Source organism: Pseudophryne corroboree, chromosome 9 (assembly GCF_028390025.1).
Source record: "Pseudophryne corroboree isolate aPseCor3 chromosome 9, aPseCor3.hap2, whole genome shotgun sequence".
NCBI classification, from domain to species: domain Eukaryota; kingdom Metazoa; phylum Chordata; class Amphibia; order Anura; family Myobatrachidae; genus Pseudophryne; species Pseudophryne corroboree.
In genome coordinates this window covers 206,052,279-206,069,788 of record NC_086452.1, presented here as the reverse complement: position 1 = coordinate 206,069,788, position 17,510 = coordinate 206,052,279, and the positions used below count along the sequence as shown (strand labels likewise).

At 48.1% G+C, this 17,510-nt stretch overlaps 1 long non-coding RNA gene across 1 annotated transcript in view; it reads left to right on the top strand.

Annotated features, from left to right (window-relative positions):
* Positions 1 to 17,510, top strand: part of LOC134956890 (uncharacterized) — an 87,770-nt gene that overhangs the window by 16,287 nt on the left and 53,973 nt on the right. Inside the window, exon 2 of the long non-coding RNA XR_010186265.1 lies at positions 324 to 535. This is a non-coding gene — a long non-coding RNA (uncharacterized LOC134956890). The remainder of the gene's footprint in view (positions 1 to 323; positions 536 to 17,510) is intronic.

Genomic DNA, 17,510 nt, shown 5'->3' with positions numbered 1-17,510 from the left:
TCCGGCAGCATCTGCTTCCTCCGGGACTGAGGAACCAGGACCACTAAGGCGAGGGGTGGGGGGAGTTGTGCTTGGTGGCAAGTGTCTGGGCAGCTCACCCCCAGATCACTTGGACTGCAGCTCCCCCCCTTGTGATCTGGGGGCGAGCTGCAGTCCAAGTGATCTGGGGGTGAGCTGCAGTCCAAGTGATCTGGGGGTAAGCTGCAGTCCAAGTGATCTGGGCAAGATCACTTGGACTCCAGCTCACCCCCAGATCACTTGGACGCAGGGACAGGGAAAAATAAATAAAATAAATGTAAAAAAATGATATATTTATATCACAGCTGCCCGCCTCCCACCGCTGACCAGCGCTCACTTCTGCACGCTGCACCGCCATTGAAAGCTGACCACCGCAGACCACAACTGGCGGTGGTCAGAGGGACATCAACGCCTCAGCGAAGAAGGACAGCTTAGTACCGCCGCATCCCCCGCAGACCATGGGCTCATCCGCCACCGACAACCACAGTCCCTTCCGCACCTCCGCTGCACATATCAGGTAATGTTACCCTATGTCCCTGCTGTCACGCTCTCAGTCCCTGCTGTCACTCTCTCAGTCCCTGCTGTCACTCTCTCAGTCCTTGCTGTCACTCTCTCTCCCTGTCCCTGATTTGTGGGTCATACCGTTTGCTATAATGTGAATTTCGGCTCATACCATGTGCTATAATGTGAATTTCGGCTCATACCATGTGGTAAAATCAGAATTTTGGCTCATACCGTATGCTGTAATGTGAATTTCGGGTCATACCGTGTGCTATAATGTGAATTTCGGCTCATACAGTGTGGTAAAATCTGAAATTTTGGGTCATAGCGTGTTCTGTAACGTGAATTTCGGCTCATACCGTGTGCTGTAATGTGAATTTCGGCTCATACCGTGTGCTGTAATGTGAATTTCGGCTCATACCGTGTGCTGTAATGTGAATTTCGGCTCATACTGTGTGCTGTAATGTGAATTTCGGCTCATACGGTGTGCTGTAATGTGAATTTAGGCTCATACTGTGTGGTAAAATATGAATTTCGGATCATACCATGTGCTGTAGTGTGAATTTTGGCTCATACCATGTGCTGTAGTGTGAATTTCGGCTCATTCCGTGTGCTGTAATGTGAATTTCTAGATAGTATAAGAATTTCTAGATAGTATAAGGGGTCCTAATACACTGAAGGACACGCCCCCATTTGAGTGGCCACACCCCCTCTTCCGGAGGCGCGCGCATAATTGCAACCTTCACTTTTCCATACCCCCACTTCAAAATGTCCACTTCGACCACTGTATATGTATGTGTGTGTGTATATGTATATTCAAGTAGGGCATACACACTTGCCGCTGCTCTCCGGGGTTGCGTGGCTGCATCAAGGGAGGAGGTAAGAGGGTCCCCCAGGCAAGACCCGATGGAAATCGCGATCCGGCGCAGTCTTTAGGAGATGGATCGAGTGCGCTGGCGTGGACACTGTGGCAGTACAGGGACCCCACTAGACCACCAGAGCAAAGGGCACAGGTCGGATTACCTCATAATTCGTTTTGCTAAGGCCCGCAGTACCCAGTGGTGAAGTCCAGCAAGGGGATAAGGCTCTGACCTGTAGCCCCTCCCCCAGCCCCAGGCGCCATTTACTGCTAATGTTCCCGCCCTGGAGCTGCATCTCTCTGTCTCCCTCACTCCCTGTCAGCGTTTGGGTGCCATTACACACATGCTGAGCTGACTTTGGGACTGCTGGTCAATGTCTCCTTTGTAAAGCCGCCTGCATCATCAGCGCTGAGCATTTACAGGACACCTAACTATTCTACATATCTTTTAGATTGTGTTAGTTAAGAACATGTGCATACATTCAGAGCTATTTAGTACATGTACCCTGGGATATACATCCAGTCTTTACTGTGCATTGTTATATCTACAGTATATACATGTATAGCTTACTTTGTAGTGCAGTTACTTAGTATTGCTAGTCCAGTTCAGTTTTATTGTTTGTTATAATTTCTGCATTGTACATGTGACTGTGTGTGTGTCAGTAGCTGCTGTGTGATTTCCATTCCGTGTATCTCACATATACTGCTATCCCTATATTCTGTACCCTGAAGGGGGTTAAGTTTGTCAGGGTTATCATATAATATAGTGTTTCACAGGATATACTTTTTTGGTAGTTTTCTCTGTGTATTACAGTCACCATATACCTCTTAAATCCTCTGTGTGTGCTCTGCTTGCAGTCACACTATACAGTGGGATTTCTGCCAGGTACTTTGTCTGCTTATATTGTACTATTTTGCCCTACGGTTATGCTTTCATATAATGTCAGCTAAACAGGGTGATAATTCTATGGCTGATCCTGCAACATGCAGTGCTACTACCATGGATGTCTCTGAGGAGAATATTGCAGCTGTTGGTTCAGGTACTGGGGGTTTTATACCCCTCAGTCAGTCTACAGCAATAGGGGCGAATCATGACCCGCCGTGTTCTACATTTTCTACTTTACTGACTACGCTGGTAACTAGACTTGCACCCCCTACGGGACCTCCTGTGCCATTACAGCCACATATTGTCCCTGCAGTTAATCTGTCTTGGGCAGAAACTGTGTCCTCTCAGTTACAGCAATTAAATCAGTCTTTGGCGAAGCAAAATCCTAACCCTCGCCTACCTAAGACTAAGGGGTCATCTAAGCAGGCTATTACTTCCTCACAATCCACATGTTTCAGATACTTCATCTGATGAAGATGGCTCATATACTGACTCCTCAGACACTGATGCAGATGCTTATGATGGGGAATCTATGACACAAGTGGATGTTCCTGACCTCTTGGAGGCTATCAGGCTGATTCTTCAAATTGATGATGATGAAGAACCTCTAGCTCCCTCTAAGAAACCAGATAAGTTCAAGCGTCAGAAAGTTAATAAATTAGTTTTGCCCCACCCTGACCACTTAGTTGACATACGTCAGGAATCCTGGGAGTATCCAGGAAATAAATTCTTCCTGTCTAAAAAGATGCTAGCTCGTTATCCCCTTGCTGCAAAGTTAAGGAAACATTGGGAAACACCACCGCCGGTGGACCCACAAGCCGCGTGTCTGGTGGTGTCCTCTGCTCTGCCTATCACTACCGTCACCTCTCTAAAAGAACCGATGGATAAGCGCGTGGAGAGTTGCTTGAAGTCTATTTACACTCTTGCTGGAGCTGTGCACAGACCTACTATTGCGGCCTCTTGGGTAGCTAAAGCTATTGAGGCCTGGGTTCAGGAATTTGAAACGGAACTACCATCTAATTTTCCTGATAATGCAAAACAGTGTCCTTCATACATTATTACAGCCTCATTATATTCAGAAGGCCGCATCTGATGCAGGTATCCTGGTGACCAAAGCTTTTATACTACGTCTATTCTGGCTCACCGGATCCTCTGGTTACGGTCCTAGTCTGTAGATCTGGACTCTAAAAAGACCTTGGAGGTGATCCCTTTTAAAGGAAACATACTTTTCTCTAACGTCCTAGTGGATGCTGGGGACTCCGTAAGGACCATGGGGAATAGACGGGCTCCGCAGGAGACTGGGCACTCTAAAGAAAGATTTAGTACTACCTGGTGTGCACTGGCTCCTCCCTCTATGCCCCTCCTCCAGACCTCAGTTAGAATCTGTGCCCGGCCAGAGCTGGGTGCTTTTAGTGAGCTCTCCTGAGCTTGCTAATAAGAAAGTATTTTAGTTAGGTTTTTTTATTTTCAGAGAGCTTCTGCTGGCAACAGACTCTCTGCTACGTGGGACTGAGGGGAGAGAAGCAAACCTACTAACTGCGGCTAGGTTGCGCTTCTTAGGCTACTGGACTCCATTAGCTCCAGAGGGATCGAACACAGGACCTGGCCTTGTCGTCCGTTCCCGGAGCCTCGCCGCCGTCCCCCTCGCAGAGCCAGAAGTCGGAAGCCGACAGAAGCAAGAAGACATCGAAATCGGCGGCAGAAGACTCCTGTCTTCACATGAGGTAGCGCACAGCACTGCAGCTGTGCGCCATTGTGCCCACACTACCCACACACTCCGGTCACTGTAGGGTGCAGGGCGCAGGGGGGGGCGCCCTGGGCAGCAATTAGGATACCTCTTGGCAAAAAGACACATATATACAGCTGGGCACTGTATATATGTACGAGCCCCCGCCATTTTATTACACAGACTCAGGACTGAAGCCCGCCGCTGAGGGGGCGGGGCCTTCTTCCTCAGCACTAACCAGCGCCATTTTCTCTTCACAGCTCCGCTGAGAGGAAGCTCCCCAGGCTCTCCCTTGCAGTATCAAGGTAGAAAAAGGGTAAAAAGAGAGGGGGGGCACATAAATTTAGGCGCAAATTATCATAAACAGCAGCTACTGGGTAAACACTAAGTTACTGTGTAATCCCTGGGTTATATAGCGCTGGGGTGTGTGCTGGCATACTCTCTCTCTGTCTCCCCAAAAGGCCTTGTGGGGTCCTGTCCTCAATTAGAGCATTCCCTGTGTGTGTGCGGTGTGTCGGTATGTTTGTGTCGACATGTTTGACGAGGACGGTTACGTGGAGGCAGAACAAGTGCAAGTGACTGTGGTGTCGCCGCCGACGGCGCCGACACCTGATTGGATGGATATGTGGAAGGAATTAAATGATAACGTAAGCTCCTTGCATAAAAGGTTGGATAATCAGTCAGGGTCTCACCCCGTGTCTGATTCTGCAGCTCAGAGGCCGTCAGGGTCTCAAAAGCGCCCACTATCCAAGTTGGTTGACACAGATGTCGACACGGATTCTGACTCCAGTGTCGATGACGATGAGGCAAAGTTGCAGCCTAAAATGACTAAAGCCATCCGATACATGATTATAGCAATGAAGGATGTATTGCACATATCGGAGGAAAACCCTGTCCCTGACAAAAGGGTGTATATATATGGGGAGAAAAAGCAAGAGGTGACTTTTCCCCCTTCACATGAGTTAAATGAATTATGTGAAAAAGCATGGGATTCCCCCGATAAGAAAGTGCTGATTTCCAAAAGGTTACTTATGGCGTACCCTTTCCCGCCAACGGACAGGATGCGCTGGGAATCCTCCCCTAGGGTAGATAAAGCTCTGACACACTTATCTAAAAAGGTGGCCCTGCCGTCACAGGATACGGCCACCCTAAAGGATCCTGCAGATAGGAAGCAGGAAAGTATCCTGAAGTCTGTTTATGCACACTCAGGTACTATACTGAGGCCGGCTATTGCGTCGGCCTGGATGTGTAGTGCTGTAGCAGCATGGACAGATAATCCTTAGACAAGGATACCATTTTACTGACCCTGGGTCATATAAAAGACGCTGTCCTATATATGAGGGATGCCCAGAGGGACATTTGCCTACTGGGCTCTAGAATAAATGCAATGTCAATTTCTGCCAGAAGTTCCTGTGGACTCGGCAATGGACAGGTGATGCCGACTCCAAAAAGCACATGGAGGTGTTACCTTACAAGGGTGAGGAATTGTTTGGGGACGGTCTCTCGGACCTAGTTTCCACAGCTACAGCTGGGAAGTCAAACTTTTTGCCATATATTCCCTCACAGCCTAAGAAAGCACCGTATTACCAAATGCAGTCCTCTCGATCACAGAGAAGCAAGAAGGTCAGAGGTGCGTCCTTTCTGGCCAGAGGCAGGGGTAGAGGAAAGAAGCTGCACAACACAGCTAGTTCCCAGGAACAGAAGTCCTCCCCGGATTCCACTAAATCCACTGCATGACGCTGGGGCTCCACAGGAGCCAGGAGCGGTGGGGGCGCGTCTCCGAAATTTCAGCCACCAGTGGGTTCGCTCACAGGTGGGTCCCTGGGCTATACAGATTGTGTCTCAGGGATACAAGCTGGAATTCGAAGTGATGCCCCCTCACCGTTACCTCAAATCGGCCCTGTCAGCTTCCCCCATAGAAAGGGAAGTAGTGTTAGCGGCAATTCACAAGTTATATCTCCAGCAGGTGGTGGTAAAGGTTCCCCTCATTCAACAAGGAAGAGGATACTATTCCACAATGTTTGTGGTACCGAAACCGGACGGTTCGGTAAGACCCATATTGAATTTAAAATTCCTGAATTTTTATCTGAAAAGATTCAAGCTCAAAATGGAATCGCTCAGAGCGGTCATTGCAAGCCTGGAAGAGGGGGATTTTATGGTGTCTCTGGACATCAAGGATGCGTACTTGCATGTCCCCATTTATCCACCTCATCAGGAGTACCTCAGGTTTTTGTCATTACCAATTCCATTCCAGACGTTGCCGTTTGGCCTGTCCACGGCACCGAGAATATTTACCAAGGTGATGGCGGAAATTATGGTGCTCCTTCGGAAGCAAGGGGTTACGATTATCCCATACTTGGACGATCTCCTCATAAAGGCGAGGTCCAGGGAGCGGTTGCTGATCAGCGTAACACTCTCTCAGGAAGTGTTGCAACAGCACGGCTGGATTCTGAATATTCCAAAGTCGCAGCTGATTCCTACGACGCGTCTGCCCTTCCTGGGCATGATTCTGGACACAAACCAGAAAAAGGTGTTTCTCCCGGAGGAGAAGGCTCAGGAGCTCGTGACTCTGGTCAGAGGCCTCCTAAGACCAAAACAGGTATCGGTGCATCACTGCACGCGTGTCCTGGGAAAGATGGTGGCGTCATACAAAGCCATTCCCTTCGGCAGGTTCCATGCGAGGATCTTTCAGTGGGATCTGTTGGACAAGTGGTCTGGATCGCATCTTCAGATGCATCGGCTGATCACCCTGTCTTCCAGGGCCAGGCTGTCTCTTCTGTGGTGGCTGCAAAGTGCTCACCTCCTCGAGGGCCGCAGGTTCGGCATACAGGACTGGGTCCTGGTGACCACGGATGCAAGCCTCCGAGGATGGGGGGCAGTCACTCAGGGAAGAAACTTCCAGGGGCTGTGGTCAAGTCAGGAGACTTGTCTGCACATCAATATCCTGGAACTAAGAGCCATATACAACGCCCTGAGTCAAGCGGAGCCTCTGCTTTGAAACCAACCAGTGCTGATTCAGTCAGACAACATCACGGCAGTGGCCCATGTAAACCGCCAGGGCGGCACAAGAAGCAGGGTGGCAATGGCAGAAGCCACCAGGATTCTTCGTTGGGCGGAGAATCACGTACTAGCACTGTCAGCAGTGTTCATTCCGGGAGTGGACAACTGGGAAGCAGACTTCCTCAGCAGGCACGACCTCCACCCGGGAGAGTGGGGACTTCATCAAGAAGTCTTCACGCAGATTGCAAATCGATGGGAACTGCCACAGGTGGACATGATGGCATCCCGTCTCAACAAAAAGCTAAAAAGATATTGCGCCAGGTCAAGGGACCCTCAGGCCATAGCTGTGGACGCACTGGTAACACCGTGGGTGTTACAGTCGGTCTATGTGTTTCCTCCTCTTCCTCTCATACCAAAGGTGCTGAGAATTGTAAGACAAAGAGGAGTGAGAACAATACTCATTGTTCCGGATTGGCCAAGAAGGACTTGGTACCCGGAATTGCAAGAAATGCTCACAGAGGACCCGTGGCCTCTGCCTCTCAGACAGGACCTGTTACAACAAGGGCCCTGTCTGTTCCAAGACTTACCGCGGCTGCGTTTGACGGCATGGCGGTTGAACGCCGGATCCTAGCGGAAAAAGGCATTCCGGATGAAGTTATTCCTACGCTGATAAAGGCTAGGAAGGATGTGACAGCAAAGCATTATCACCGTATATGGCGAAAATATGTTGCTTTGTGTGAGGCCAGGAAGGCCCCTACAGAGGAATTCCAGCTGGGTCGATTCCTGCACTTCCTACAGTCAGGAGTGACTATGGGCCTGAAATTAGGGTCCATAAAGGTCCAGATTTCAGCCCTATCCATTTTCTTCCAAAAAGAACTGGCTTCACTGCCTGAGGTTCAGACGTTTGTTAAGGGAGTGCTGCATATTCAGCCCCCTTTTGTGCCACCAGTGGCACCTTGGGATCTTAACGTGGTGTTGAGTTTCCTGAAATCCCACTGGTGTGAGCCACTTAAGACCGTGGAGCTAAAGTATCTCACGTGGAAAGTGGTCATGCTGTTGGCCTTAGCTTCGGCTAGGCGTGTGTCAGAATTGGCGGCTTTGTCATGTAAAAGCCCCTATCTGGTTTTCCATATGGATAGGGCAGAATTGCGGACTCGTCCGCAATTTCTGCCAAAGGTGGTGTCATCCTTTCATTTGAACCAGCCTATTGTGGTGCCTGCGGCTACTGGTGACTTGGAGGATTCCAAGTTGCTTGACGTAGTCCGGGCTTTGAAGATTTATGTGACCAGAACGGCTGGAGTCAGGAAGACTGACTCGCTGTTTGTCCTGTATGCATCCAACAAGCTGGGTGCTCCTGCTTCAAAGCAAACTATTGCTCGCTGGATCTGTGGCACGATTCAGCAGGCTCATTCTGCGGCTGGATTGCCGCATCCAAAATCAGTGAAAGCCCATTCCACAAGAAAGGTGGGCTCTTCTTGGGCGGCTGCCCGAGGGGTCTCGGCATTACAGCTTTGCCGAGCTGCTACTTGGTCGGGTTCAACCACATTTGCAAAGTTCTACAAGTTTGATACCCTGGCTGAGGAGGACCTTGAGTTTGCCCATTCGGTGCTGCAGAGTCATCCGCACTCTCCCGCCCGTTTGGGAGCTTTGGTATAATCCCCATGGTCCTTACGGAGTCCCCAGCATCCACTAGGACGTTAGAGAAAATAAGATTTTACTCACCGGTAAATCTATTTCTCGTAGTCCGTAGTGGATGCTGGGCGCCCGTCCCAAGTGCGGACTTTCTGCAATACGTGTATATAGTTATTGCTTACTAAAGGGTTATGTTATGTGGCATCAGTTGAGTGATGCTTGTTTGTTGTTCATACTGTTAACTGGGTAAGTTTATCACGAGTTATACGGTGTGATTGGTGTGGCTGGTATGAGTCTTACCCTGGATTCCAAAATCCTTTCCTTGTAATGTCAGCTCTTCCGGGCACAGTTTCCTTAACTGAGGTTTGGAGGAGGGGCATAGAGGGAGGAGCCAGTGCACACCAGGTAGTACTAAATCTTTCTTTAGAGTGCCCAGTCTCCTGCGGAGCCCGTCTATTCCCCATGGTCCTTACGGAGTCCCCAGCATCCACTACGGACTACGAGAAATAGATTTACCGGTGAGTAAAATCTTATTTTTGGGGAAGACCTCAATAAGATTGTTGCTGACTTAGCATTGGCTAAGACTGCATGTCTACCTAGTACTACACCTTCGTCCCTGAAGGCTAAGAGTACTTCCTTTCGATCCTTTCAACCTCCAGGTAAAGCAAAGGGTCAGGCGTACCCAAAACAGGCTCGCACTTCCAAACCCACTAAGCCCAAACCTAAACGTGCCTGGGCTGCCTGTCAGCCTGCTTCCAAAACAGACAAGCCTGATGCATGATGGGGCACAGACCACTTCTGATGCCTGGGTAAGGGAAGTCGTGTCATGAACCGATCACTCACCTCTGCGGGTTCTGGGGTCCGTCCATTGCCGGCGCAGAAGCTCGTGGTGCTGTACGGCCGAGTGGGGATGCGGCGTGGTCAGCGGCAGAGGTGATGCAGGTTCTGGGAGCTGGGAGTGCAGAGACCAAATGGCCAAAGGCACCGCTATGTGTCTGCAGTATAGGAGGTGGCCATGTTAGAGACCAAATGAGCACCTGAGAGCACTTGTGAAACACTTGTGGGTGTTAGCCAATCCCGTGCTTGTGCTGCCTTTATGTAGGCTGGGATTATGTTACTCTGAGCCAGTGCTTTGTTGTATCTACTATATGCCCTAGCTCTGTGCTCTCTCCGTGGATTTCCGTTTGATTCCAGTGGTCCAGATATCACCTCCGCTCCCAGAGGTCTGCCTGCAGCCTTCACTGCAAAAGATCCACCAGCTCCCTGCTGTGCTGTCAGTCACTCGCTCTCCCAGTGGCAACAAGTGAATTTCCAGAGTCCTGTCTGCCTACTTCAATCACACAGCCTTTGGAAGATTCTACTAAATTCAGGTGCTCATTTAATCAGCTCCCAGTTTAACCCATTCATCACCATTGTCGTCTGCTGCAGTTTCACAGTGCTGTGTTATCATCACAACTCGCAAGTATTCCATTCAGTATTGTATTTTCATTGTTGCTGCGATCAAGGACATTTCTTTACAGCCTTCCAGTTTAATTTTTAAGCTTCAGTACAAGTCTCTACATGTATTCATTTATGTCTGCAATATCCAGTTAACAAACTGTTATCCTTACAGTTTGGCACCAATCATTGCTTCATTTGGACAATTCGTCATTCATTCACAAGCCTGTTTAAAAACTCAGTTATATGAACATTTTTTCAATGCATCTTTAAGACTTTTCCTGCTTATCATTATACCATTCATTGCAATATGTCAGTATATATATGGTGATTAATAATTTTGTCATTTAACTCCTTACTGGAATTGTTGCCTTTAATAAATATATGAAAATGAACTTTCTTCGTCCTCCCTGCTTTCATCATACCCCAGTACCTAAACCTTTGGTTGGTCTAGGGTTAATGGATTCACAAAAACACTTGGCCCTGACAAGTCATCGCTCACGGATACGCCATCTCTTTCAAGAAACGTCCCCCTAGCCAGTTGACAAACATCCCTACGGATCCGGTGAAAGCAAAAACTCTCCATCTGGTGGTGCAATCCCTCCTGGACATGGGAGTGATAGTGCCAGTGCCTCTGACTCAGAGAGGCAGGAGGTACTATTCAATGCTGTTCCTAGTTCCGAAGCCGAATAGTTCTTCCCGGCCCATACTCAACCTCAAGTCTTTGAGCAAGTTTGTGAAAGTTTCCAAATTCCGGATCGAAACTCTTCACTTTATTGTTCTTGCTTTGGAGCTCAAGGACTATATTGTGTCCCTGGACATACAGGATGCTTACCTGCATATACCTATTGCAGTGTCGCATCAGCAATACCTGTGGTTTGCTATTGGCAACCTCCATTTTCAATTTCCAGGCCTTACCTTTTGGTCTGACCACGGCTCCAAGAATTTTCACCAAGGTCATGGCGGTCATGACGGCTCTACTCCACCGTCAGGGTATCAGGATCCTGCCGTATGTAGACGACTTGTTGATCCTGGTGAACTCCCAGAGGTTCTCCTCCATCATCTGGAGCTGACGGTCCAATTCCTGCAAGCCCACAGGTGGCTCATCAACTGGAAGAAATCCTCACTGGTTCCTGCTCAGAGCATGGTACCTGTGGGCGTTACTGGACACACACAACCAACGGTTGTTTTTGTCTCTGGAGAAGGTCCTGAAACTTCAGGACAAGATAAAAGGTTCCTCTCTCATCCACGTGTGTCGATACACTCGGCGATGCAAGTACTAAACCTCATGGTGTCGGCTTTCGATATGGTGGAGTATGCTCAATTTCATTCCCACCCTCTGCAGAAGTTGATACTCTCTGAGTGGGACGGCCTGCCTCACCGGATCAGGACTCACATGGTCTCTTTGACTCTGGAGGTCCGCCTGTCACTGAGCTGATGGCTACAGGAACGGCAATTGAGCAGGGGTCGTCCCATCTGGATCTCCAACTGGGTCCTTTTGACGACGGATGCTGGTCTGCGGGGTTGGGGCGCAGTGTCTCTTCAGGGTCGGTGGACCAGGGAGGAATCTCTCCTCCCGATAAACATTCTAGAATTGCGGGCAGTGTTCAATGCATTGACTCTAGCCCTGCCTCTGGTACAGAACAGGCCTGTTCAAGTACAGTCAGACAACGCCCCCACGGTGGCATACATAAATAATCAAATCGTCACTTGAAGCCGCATGGCAATGATGGAAGTATCAAAAATCCTTTGTTGGGCGGAAGACCATCTGCCAGCCATATCGGCAGTGTTCATTCCGGGAGTCCTCAACTGGGAAGCGGACTTCCTCAGTCGTTAGGACATACAGTACACACAGGAGAGTGGAGCCTTCATCCGGAAGTCTTTCAACTCCTAGTGGACAAGTGGGGCCTACCAGATGTAGACCTGATGGCGTCTCGACACAATCACAAGGTTCCGGTCTTCGGAGCAAGGACAAGGGATCCTCAAGCAGCATTCGTGGACGCCCTGGCAATTCCATGGAACTTTCGGCTGCCGTATGTGTTCCCTCCAGTGTCACTCCTGCCCAGGGTAATAAGGAAGTTCAAGCAAGAAGGAGGAATACTACTTCTAATCCCTCCAGCATGGCCCAGACGGCATTGGTTCTCAGATCTACAGGGTCTCTCGATAGAGCATCCTCTTCTACTTCCGCAATGCCCAGACCTCCTCGTTCAGGGCCCTTGTGTCTACCAGGATTTGGCCCGGCTGGCTTTGATGGCGTGGCTCTTGAAACTTCCGTACTGGGGGCCAAATGATTTTCTGAGGCGGTCATTCAAACTATGTTGAAGGACCGTAAACCGGCGTCTGCTCGGATTTATCATAGGGTCTGGAATTCTTACTTCGCCTGGTGTGCAACTAACCATTATGTCGCATACAAGTTCAGCACTGCCAAGCTTTTGGCTTTCCTGCTACAAGGCCTGGACTTAGGCCTTCTGCCTTGTTGATCTGGTTTCAGAGAAAAATTGTGACTCTGCCTGATGTTCATACATTCGTGCAGGGTGTTTTGCGGATTCAACCTACCTATGTCCCGTCTGTGGCTCAACGGGATTTGTTGGTTGTTCTGGACGCCTTACAAGAGTCTCCGTTTGAACCGCTTGAGTCTGTGGACCTTAAGTGGCTCACTCTTAAGGTCTTTTTCTTGCTGGCTATTGCCTCTGCTAGACGGGTTTCAGACTTGGGTGCCTTGTCCTGTCGGTCACCGTTTCTGATTTTTCACCATGGCCGGGCAGTTTTTCGAACTCGCCCGGGTTATTTGCCTAAGGTGGTGTCGTCTTTCCACCTTAACCAGGATATTGTGGTTCCGGCATTTACCTCTCCAGGTTTGTTCTCCAATGAGCGGTCTTTGGACGTGGTACGGGCTCTCCGTATTTATGTGAAGAGAACAGCTTCTCTTAGGAGATCTGATTCTCTCTTTATTCTGTTTGGTTTTCACAAACGTGGCTGGCCTGCTAATAAGCAGACCTTGGCCAGATGGATTAGAATGGTGATTGTACATGCTTATGTACAGGCTGGCCTTCCAGCTCCTGCTACCATTAAAGCCCATTCTACTCGGTCTGTTGGACCTTCTTGGGCAGCTCACCGTGGTGCGACCCTTGAACAATTGTGCAAGGCGGCTACGTGGTCCTCAGTGAACACGTTCATAAGGTTCTATGCTTTCGATTCTTCCACCTTCCAGGATGCCTTCTTTGGATGCTGGGTTCTTGTGCCCGCTACAGTGCGTTCCCTTTCCATGAGGAACTGCTTTAGGACATCCCCGATGTTATCCCTATGGAACATCAGTGTACCCCGCTGCAGAATAGGAGATTTATGGTAAGAACTTACCTCTGTTAGATCTCTTTCTGTAAGGTACACTGGGTTCCACAGGGCGCCCACCCTGACACACTTAGCTTCTTTGGGTTTGTATGGCATTAGCCGCTGGTACCTTCTCCTGTTGTGAGATTGTAGTGTATGTGGCTACTAACCGTTGTCGTCTCTCCTACCTGCTACTGCATTGGACTGGTTAACAAAACTAAGCTCCAGTGTCTGGAGGTGGGGATATAGAGGAGGCAGTGCTAAGAATCCTGGGAACAGTCAAAGCTTTTAGCCTGTTGGTGCCTCGGATCAAGATCCAACTCTACACCCCGATGTTATCCCTGTGGAACCCAGTGTACCTCGCAGAAAGAGATTTAACAAAGGTAAGTTCTTTTCATAAACCTCCTTTTTAGCATGTCTGGGAAATAACAAAGTGAGTGTGGTGAGCAACTTTTTATGCCATTCCATGTTTTATAGTACACTAGCATTAATTCATACCTCTCAACATTAGATTGGCACCCGGGACTCCCCTGTGCGGCATAGGGTGTGGCCTTGAGGGAAGGGGGGGGTGTCTTTGCAGGAATGAAGCGATTGCAAGCCATTCCCCTGTATTCGTTACTTTGTGGGCATGGCTATCACTCTGATCTGCTGGCCATGCCTCCTGCTCCTGTATTTCCCATGAACAGATGCTGTGAGCAGCAGAGCAGCAAGTGACTGGAACCTCACAACTGCCCCCACCACCACCGCAGGACACTGCGTCCCCGGGGGGTGGGACAGCTGGACAGTCCCAAAAAAACGGGATTGCTCCATGAAAATCGGGACAGTTGGGAGGTATGATTAAATATGGGGCCTAATTCAGACATGATCGCAGCAGCAAAATCTTTCTCTTATGGGCAAAACCATGTGCACTACAGGTGGGGCAGATATAACGTGCAGAGAGAGTTAGATTTGGGTGGGTTATTTTGTTTCTGTGCAGGGTAAATACTGGCTGCTTTATTTTTACACTGTAATTTAGATTTCAGTTTGAACACACTCCACCAAAATCTAACTCTCTGCATATGTTATATCTGTCCCACCTGCAGTGCACATGATTTTGCCCATTAAAGAAAAATGTTTCTGTTTCGGTCAGGTCTGAAATAGGCCCATAGTCTGCTCATATACTGATAGGCTCGTAGCTGCATATTTTTTTTAGGCCTCTTATCAAGATTACTGAACAAGCTCATAATCACTATTGGCCTTATTCAGAGTGCTCAGAATTGAGAATTGAGTCAAATCTAAGTTGTTGTTTTTTTTAGCAAACTGCGCATGCGTCAAGGTCTGCATTGGCAGCTTAGGCAAAACTCTGGGTATCAAATAAATGCTCTGTCTCAGTTGTTTCTCGCTTATGGCTGAATGGACACTATTGGTTGTCAAAGGGGTGTTTGGACATAGAAGCACATGGAGCCAGAGGGAGCTGTGGCATAGTCGGAGGTGCTACTCACTATCAGGGATAGACTGGAGCTCTAAAGCAGCCTGGGCATTGTACTATTGGGCATGTTCATGACTTAAGGGGGCATGCCACGAGTCACAACGCCCCCGTAACTGTGTGTCATGCAATGCGGCCAGACCAGCCCTTCAGGCCATCAGCCCTTATGGAATTTACCAGAAGGACTAGACAGCAGGTCCGGCCCTGCTCACCATAAATCATACTTGCCTACTTTCGAAAACGTTTTTTAGGGAGATGTGAAAGTAACATCAGTGCAGATATGTACTGCTAGATCTGAGAAGCGTGTCATAAAAATGACTTACATCCAAATGTAAATGAGCCCCATAGTTAGTAAGATCTACTTGTTGAAGAAAAGACACTGATATTTTGCAGGATTTGTTTGTGTATTTTGTTTTACAAGAAATTCCATATACTGTAAATGGCCACAAGAAACCTTATTTAAAATGCATGTAGCCATAGGGATCATTGTGCCTTATAACCAGGGGCAAACGCAGGATTTTTGAAGGGGGGTTTCATATATATATATATATATATATATATATATATATATATACATACATACATACATACATACATACATACATACATACATACATACACGTGTGTGTGTTCCCTGGAGAAGGGTAATAAACGTTGGATATGACGGGCTTCTTAATTGATTTTTACACGATTCCCAGACCGAGGAGTGCCATCATTGCGCGCTCTCTCTCTCTCTCTCTCTCTCTCTCTCTCTCTATATATATATATATATATATATATATATACACACACAGCTGTATAGATATAGCGCACATGTATACTAACACACGCCTACAGTATATATAGGACACACACACACAGTTACAGTACTATATACAGTATACAGCACACATGTATGTCTCACACACAGTTACAGTATATAGCATACTCACATTGTCTCACAGTTACAGTATATAGCATACTCACATTGTCTCACAGTTACAGTATATAGCATACTCACATTGTCACACACTCACAGTTACAGTATATAGCATACTCACATTGTCTCACAGTTACAGTATATAGCATACTCACATTGTCACACACTCACAGTTACAGTATATAGCATACTCACATTGTCTCACAGTTACAGTATATAGCATACTCACATTGTCACACACTCACAGTTACAGTATATAGCATACTCACATTGTCTCACAGTTACAGTATATAGCATACTCACAGTGTCACACACTCATAGTTACAGTATATAGCATACTCACATTGTCACACACGCACACCTTTTCCACAATAAAATAAAACACAGCCATGTAAAGCAAGAAAATAATAAATAAGCCACTATCATTTATGAAAGCACTCCCCTCCCCGCTGCCCATACCCAGGCATACGAGTCAGACACACTCCTGCAAGTGGAATACAGCAACTGAGTACTGACCCAGCCAACATCAAAGACACCCTCCCATCACTCTCGCAGCCTGGCTCGGTGGCTCCCCCGATATGAGACGAGACACACACCTTTTGGATACTGCAGAGTCCGTGGAGAGTAACCAGCTCTCCCCGAGGGAACTTCCTGAGAGGAGCTCCCTCTACTGTTCAATATGTGGAGACAGCTGCCGCATTATACACTAGAGATGAGCGGGTTCGGTTTCTCTGAATCCGAACCCGCCAGAACTTCATGTTTTTTTTCACGGGTCCGAGCGACTCGGATCTTCCCGGCTTGCTCGGTTAACCAGAGCGCGCCCGAACGTCATCATGACGCTGTCGGATTCTCACGAGGCACGGATTCTATCGCGAGACTCGGATTCTATATAAGGAGCCGCGCGTCGCCGCCATTTTCACACGTGCATTGAGATTGATAGGGAGAGGACGTGGCTGGCGTCCTCTCCGTTTAGAATAGATTAGAGAGACACTTGATTTACTAATTTTGGGGAGCATTAGGAGTACTCAGTACAGTGCAGAGTTTTGCTGATAGTGACCAGTGACCACCAGTTTTATTTATAATCCGTTCTCTGCCTGAAAAAAGCGATACACAGCACACAGTGACTCAGTCACATACCATATCTGTGTGCACTGCTCAGGCTCAGGCCAGTGTGCTGCATCATCTATTATCTATATATAATATTATATATATCTGTCTGACTGCTCAGCTCACACAGCTTATAATTGTGGGGGAGACTGGGGAGCACTACTGCAGTGCCAGTTATAGGTTATAGCAGGAGCCAGGAGTACATAATATATTATATAGTGAGTGACCACCAGACACACAGTGCAGTTTATTTAATATATCCGTTCTCTGCCTGAAAAAAGCGATACACACAGTGACTCAGTCAGTCACATACCATATCTGTGTGCACTGCTCAGGCTCAGGCCAGTGTGCTGCATCATCTATATATATTATATATCTGTCTGACTGCTCAGCTCACACAGCTTATAATTGTGGGGGAGACTGGGGAGCACTACTGCAGTGCCAGTTATAGGTTATAGCAGGAGCCAGGAGTACATAATATTATATTAAAATTAAACAGTGCACACTTTTGCTGCAGGAGTGCCACTGCCAGTGTGACTAGTGACCAGTGACCTGACCACCAGTATATATAATTTCTCTATCGTCCTAGTGGATGCTGGGGTTCCTGAAAGGACCATGGGGAATAGCGGCTCC